Consider the following 6,012-nt stretch of genomic DNA (forward strand, 5'->3'; position numbering starts at 1 on the left):
GAAAAATTTCTAATGAAAGTTTACGCAACTTTTTCTGTCATCCTTTAATACATTAATTAAATATTATAATCAAACCCGCATATCGATAAGCCTTTATGATTCATGACTATTCGAATGAAAATTCTACAGTGCCTATTATTATTCAATTATAATAATAAAAAATTAACAAAAATTGTTGTAAAAATTTAATTAAATAGGCCTAATATTCTAGCATTGAAATTCTATACATTATATAGAAAAATTTGTTTTCTGTGTAAATATAAAAAAAAGCGTAGAATAGATTTGTTTAGCTTTTAATCATTTAAATTTAATTATATACGAAAAAAATTAATTTAGGTCAGTAAATGTGAATACAAAATTTACACATTATAATTATTATTACTATAACTAATTGTACTACGGCACAGTGATTTTTATTCAATGTTTTATTCAAACCAATTTTTTTTAAATTGTTTACATTAATGATAATTAAGAATAAAAAAAAAAGTACATTGTTATTGAGGCAAGAAACAAATAACAATGAGGCCCACTTTTTATGTAAGTGTAAATAAATTTTTTTGGGAGTTTAACAAAAAAAAAAAAACTTGAGTATAATCACTTTTTTTCCATTTTGTACAAATCTTATTTCCTGTCCCTAAAAACAAAATAGCATGAGGAACAAATGATCATTTATTGTTTTGCATTGAAGTTGTTGGTTCTTATTGAGTGCAAATAACATAAAATTATATTTAGGTATTTATTTACCCATTTTTGTTTTTATGTATTTATGTTTTTTTTTTATTTTAGTAATAAATTATAGGTTTATTTTGTACAAATGTTTAAAAAAAATCCTTGTAAACAAATTCTGTTCTAGTCATAGATATTTATATTTACAAAATTATTACTAAATATTATAAAATAATAATAATTACTACTTATATTAATAATAAAAATTGTCTCCTTACAAGGTTGGACATCGTTATCTTTATAATTTATTATAATGTGTTTGATTGAATTATTATTAAAAAAAAAAAAAAAAACAAATTTAGCTTTGACTAAATTATTGTGTTCAATTCTATTTAAAAAATATCGTCAGATATCAATTTAAAGGGTACCTATTTATATGATTGAAGTTTTGTTTTGCTATTTTAAATAATTTCATACTAAAATGTAAGAAGAGTTTTAGTATTGATATAATATTGTTATATTGTACCAATAAGAGAAGACGTGTTTAATGTTTGGTGTGTAATAAAGGAATAGTTAATTATTGTTGAAATTACTCTTTAATATGCCACATAATGTAAAATTATTAAAATACTTTTTTTTTTTTTAATTAACTGTAAGATATACCTACTCATTTATAAATGGTACATAAACAAAAGCATAATAGCTTGATTTTATTTATATTTTTCATTATTTGAATGTTTTCATTATATTGAATATTGGCAATTGAGTTAGGGAATAAAATTTTATAACAAATTTGAATGCGTTATAATTGAGTATATAAGTGTGTTGAATTTTCAGCTTTATATCATGCAACTGTATTGGTTAAATATAAAATATATGGTAAAACTGGTTAGTTGTATGTCTCTCGTTTTAAAAATTACATGTTTCAAATTATTACACCATGATTCCGATTTTTGAATGTATAAATATATAATTATAATTAGGTACATGAAAATGTAATAATTTATAATAAAGCTATTATTATTATTTGAATAAGTTTAAATAGGAAGTTATTTATTTAAAATTGAGCTACTATTTTACTTAATAAAAGTTATAGTAGACTGAAATTACTAATTTTATGTACAATACTTTGTATTGAATAAGTACTAAAACTTATATTTCATATTTAAATTAAACCTAGTTTAATCAGATTATGGTGTAGTATAAAAATCCCAATAAATAATGATTTTATAAAAATACTAATTTGATTAAATTAACATAGGCATCTAAATCGACCTATGTACTACATACATATATTGTTTTTTTTTTTTTTTATATGTCATTAAAGATAATAAATAATAAAACACTTTTTGAAAATCGTTTTTAGTGTGCTTCATTTAAATCTATTGTATTTTAGTACAGTGAAGTCACAATAGCTCAAATCTGATTACGGATGAAAAAAAATGTAGGATTATATCTCATATATTACTAAAATCAGGGAAATATTTAGACTTACTTCTAGAGGGGAGGGGGGCGATACAAATTTTTTCTTTAATTCAGGCTCAAAATTTACAAGTAAAATTTTTGGTAGTATTTATATCAGATGAATCCTTAATATTTGTGTTTTTTTTTCTTTTAATCTAATGCCGGATCCACTTAGAATGGTATTTTGTGTAGTTCTTTTTTAACACCTATCTGAGTTTTGAAAGTTTTGTTGTGTTTTATCTAATTTTTCACTAAGTATGGACTGGGGCTCAAATCAAAATAATATATATTATTTATCGTTATGGGACATTTAAATGTTATAAGCAATTGAGCGTTTAACGCTATAAATTATTTAAACATTATTCAATTTAAGGGTTTAAACGTTTAAAAAAAATTTCCGTTTACCGTTATTGACAGTTAAAACACGTTATGAACAATTTAGCGTTTTGCGTTATTTAAATTAGTGTAAAATTTGATACGTTTTCAAATGTAGTATTTAGTAAACAATACTATGTAAAATAACATAACATATTTTAAATATTATATATATATATAATGTACCTTTGTAACTACATGTTTGTAACTTCTATTAAGACTATAAAATATAACACCACAAGATATACATTTGCAGCCCGTTATAAATTGCATGATGCAGATTTAAGAACCATAGGATGAATGTTTACAATCCATAATATTTTATTCAATGTTATCCACTACATTAAACACAGCGTTGTAATCTTCAACAGATAATTATTTGAATCAATTTCATAATTCATAATAATTTTTTTCAATGAACTATTAAATTATTATTATTTTTTTTGTTTTCGAGTTATTTTAGAAGCGTATACCTGTAAAATAATATTTTTCATTAGGTATACGTTAAAAATCGAAAATCTACTGATGGGTATATGCCGTATACCTACGTACCAATACACTCTTTAATATAGCCTTTAATGATATTTTCTTTTTGTAATTCTCATAACTCATAATTTTTAAATAAAGCAATCATATATGCTGTACAACAACAATAAAATGCACATACCACGTAAAATATATATGCATTGTCAATGTATAACTTATGTTCGGCGTATTACTAATATTTCAACGGTATTCACCGAAATTATTTTTTATGAGGCAGGCCATACATGTTCCGCGCCGACAATATCCGACATATTTTTATAAATTATAATTGGTAATGCTTATTTATATATTATTAGTTGATCAATTTATTGCTGTTTTAAACATCATTTTTATATATATTTTATTTAGATTACCTAGTAATTTAGTCAATTTTACAAAAATAACTATGTTCCAAATCTATTTAATTGATAGTTTAATTGATAGTTATACTCGTAAATATTTTTCGATGACAATTTCTTTTATGTTTCAATCGTTAATCGTTTTCTGTTATGTTATTTAATATTAATTTTAACCGTTTTTCGTTTCTGTTTTCGTCATCTGTTATCGATTTCAATTGCGTTTTGGATAGTTTAACGTTATACTTCTAACGTTATAAAAATGTTTTGGTTCCCTGGTTTCGACACTAAATATCGTTATAAAATGATGCATATTAAAATAATTTGAAATGTTTATCTCACATATGATCGATTCCTTAAATATACAGATTCAAAGCAGACGATCGTGGTGTACATACAAGGTAGCTTAAAATTTTTTACTCATGTAATGCTGTAATAATTATGGATATCATAAGTATTTTGTATTTTTTTCTTATAACATTTTTATCAAAACTAAAATGTGTAACAAATATGAATCTACATAAATACAGGCATAATACTAACATCAAAATGGCTTGCAAATGAAAAGGAAGAAATAACTTAATATTGGTTCATTAAATTACTTAGTTTATGTTCCTTGTATTGATTTTAATTTAGCCATGTAGATAACTATATTGTAATGTACTCAAAATTATGGTGTACAAACTGTAAACGATATTTCAGAACATAATATTTGATGCAGCTAAAAAATTAATCGTAACTATGAAATTAAAACCCACTTATTTATTTATCAATCATCTATAAATTAGTTTGAAAAAGTAGTTAGGTAAAAAAATAATTACATTTTAACAATTTAAAATGTATTGCTAATGTACTCGATATATTCGACCCATGTTGGAAAAGTTTTGTTTTTTGAGATTTTTGACCATAGTCTATACCGATGAATAATAATAACACAATGACTTCAAATAGGTGAAACGATTACTTGCAGGGTAAATTTACGTTGTAACTATGTATGACAGTCGTAGATTCAAAAGGTGTTGTTCTGCAAAAAATTAATTCCTTAATTCTGTAATCACATTCGTAAAAAAAAAAAAAAATTAGGTGTGTGTTGTTACCAAAACTGGTTGGACGGTATTATTTTTTATCATGAACATTAAGTAAAATAAGCTTTCCCGTTATAATAATAGCATATTATTGTCGACAAGAAAAGTAAATAGACAGAAATATTCAAAGCTACTAAAAACATAATGAAAACGATCATTCTATATCTAATTATATCTCTTTTGATAGGCGCTGTATTATTACTATATTATTGATTGAATATTCTATTAAAAATTCTCAAATCTGTCTTTATGTCATTTATATTAAAGACATATGTGTTACACATTATTTTTTATAGGTCTTCAGAAGGTTCTTTAGACATAATTATTTTATTTAATCCATTCAAAAAGTATGCGGTAATACGATGATTATCTTTAACTTGGATACTATTCAGCTGTGGTGTTCATCAACACCTAACTGAAAAAGAATGTTTTTGTTTCTTTTTATTTTACTATGCTCAATTTGATATTTATCAAGAATTTCCATAACTTCATCATACTTACGTTCAAACTCATTATTTGATTTCAGACATTTAAATATATCTATTGTACTCTGACACAAATCATTCGCTGCATAAAAGTTAAAATTTGAGGACTGCAAATATTTTGATAAAATGTAAATTTATTGAAATACATTTTTTTTTAAAACAATATATTAAATATAAATTCAAAATTTAATAGATTTGTCATCAAATATTTGGCTTCAGCTCCTGAATTTGTGTTATGATATAACATATAGCATATATGTTTAAACGTTCCAATGATTTTACTGAAGTTTAAATAAATAGATTTCAAAACATTAGTATGGCAACTCCATCTGATTTCACATTACTTTTTTAAGCTTTATGGTAAATTTACCTTAGATACTTTTGATCACGTGGGTTCATACATAGGTATGTCTACGGATTGCGCCTCTCGTGCACAGACACGACTTGCAAAATCGGACTTTAATTGTATTGTCAATTGATGAAAGTTAGTATTCCAGCAAAACAGTGCTTAGAATTATAGTAAGAATTAAAAAATTTTGTTATCATAGTCGTATTATAAGGACATAATGATTTTTTCATAAGTTGATGATTCTTTTCCTTTTGGTAACCCAGTATCGCGGTTGTATAATTTTGTATAATAACGACCTGCTAAAAGTCTAGATACGCCTATGGATTCATGCAATTCATTAGGTATAGACGATACTTAGATAAAATTGTGTAAGGATTGTAAGGTACCAAAAGTATTTTTCATATAAACTACTTCTTTTGTGAGATCAACTAATCACACATTTGATATATGAGCATAGAAGTGGACATACGAGTAGAATGTCAGTGGATATAATTTAAGTATTTTATATTGCGCTCTATTGTATGTTCCAACAATGGTATGATAGTTACCCCATCATGAAATAGGCTACGAACTTCGTTGGTTCCATGGCCTTATGAGAATAATATTATAATAATACTAATTTTCATGATTTTAGTATGGTACAAAAGTATACCTTTGCACCATTATATTTCAGATGTGGTGGTACAAGTACTATATTTGCATAGTTC

This window comes from Sipha flava, unplaced genomic scaffold (assembly GCF_003268045.1).
Source record: "Sipha flava isolate LNK unplaced genomic scaffold, YSA_version1 217_pilon_pilon, whole genome shotgun sequence".
In the NCBI taxonomy this organism is placed as follows: Eukaryota; Metazoa; Arthropoda; class Insecta; order Hemiptera; family Aphididae; genus Sipha; species Sipha flava.